Source organism: Papaver somniferum, unplaced genomic scaffold, assembly GCF_003573695.1.
Source record: "Papaver somniferum cultivar HN1 unplaced genomic scaffold, ASM357369v1 unplaced-scaffold_84, whole genome shotgun sequence".
NCBI lineage: Eukaryota > Viridiplantae > Streptophyta > Magnoliopsida > Ranunculales > Papaveraceae > Papaver > Papaver somniferum.
Window position 1 is genome coordinate 144,841 of NW_020651415.1, and position 1,525 is coordinate 146,365.

Here is a 1,525-nt window from a genome sequence, read left to right on the forward strand (position 1 = left end):
GGTGAAATTTGCTGATTTAAAAAGATGAGGCAAGCAACAAGGATAAATTACAACAATTAGATAACATGCTATGCTTCAAGTTATGAATAGGTGTTAACTGTCTTTGCAAAGACAGTAATTATAGTTCCAAAATAAACTAAAAATTATTGTGCATGTGATGCTTCAACAGTTAGTGAATTAGTGGCTTAGTCCTAAATCTGATGATATGAATTTCGAACTTAAGTTCATCAAAATAAAAATTGAAAAATAAGAAAATGCTTTGACTTATTACATTGCGTAGGTTTAGGTAAAAACCATATGATGATCATATGGTAAAAGTAAGAATATCTCTCATTATTCTCTTTTTGTTTAGTTTGTCATATTAGATTTGGTAGCCAAGGCTGCTTATAAAAGTGAAGCCTAATTACAGTATAATGGTTTGAAGTATCTTACAGAAAAAATAGGTTTGAAGTTCATGTATAGCCAGTCATTGCATATCCAAAAAGTCTGTAGCTGCCAAGGCTGCTTATCAGTTACCACTACAGTATAACCTAACTTGGTGCATCTTATAGTCATTTTTGGGAGCCATAAACACTTTCGCGGAACCATGTCTTGTCTCTCTTGTAGGACTACCTACTACTAAATTGTAACCAATGCAAACTGAATTCCAAAATGCAACGAGCATCGACATTTCCATCTCTTTTATCCTTTAGTATCCTAACATTGCAAGACCAGCAAATTTACAAGCAATTTAGGTGGTATCTGTTTAAACGTAGATGCTTCAGACTGACAAATAGGTGGACACTATTGCTGGCCGTGACGAATATTCCTTAGAAAAACGAGTACAAGAAAAGCTAATACCAAAGTGCAATATTGCATTTCATGATTTTAAAAGTCATAAAGGCATCACCAGGTTGACGCAATATCACTCTGTCTGCATCAGACACAAAAGGAAACTAAAGTAGAACAAGACTACATGTTGAGGCTAGAAATTAAGCGTGTTTTTATTACAATTTCCTTAGAAGGCACTGGCACTATCTTTGACTTGTTGTTAGCCATAGGTTCTTCAATACAAATTCCATCCTCGTGAACTGGATCCGTCACAGGTGACAGGTTGGTGGCACAATTAAAGAGCACCAAAGGACCACCACATTTGTTTCGAAAATTTTGTTTGGCCATGAGTAGGGGAGGAATCTTAGTTTCCAAGGACGAAAGTCGCTCTTTTTGCATGACCAACTGCTGCTCGGCCTCAAAGACTCGTGGCTTTTCCTGATCCTGCTCCGCTAATGCTTCTTGAAGCTTCTTTTCTCAGCAAAAATTATCTTAATATCTTCCAAGCGCTCGCGAAGCCAGCCGATGTTGAATTCAAGTTTCTCTGCCACTGTTATATTCTTCTCCCAATCATCAATCGCTTCGGAAGAAACCTCCTCGAGAGGGAATGCATTCATTTTTAACAATAAAACTCATTAGTTCAGAGACAACTACTACTTGGGAATAATAATATGAATCTGTAAGAAATTGGTTGGAAGCAATGTGCCCATGTTTT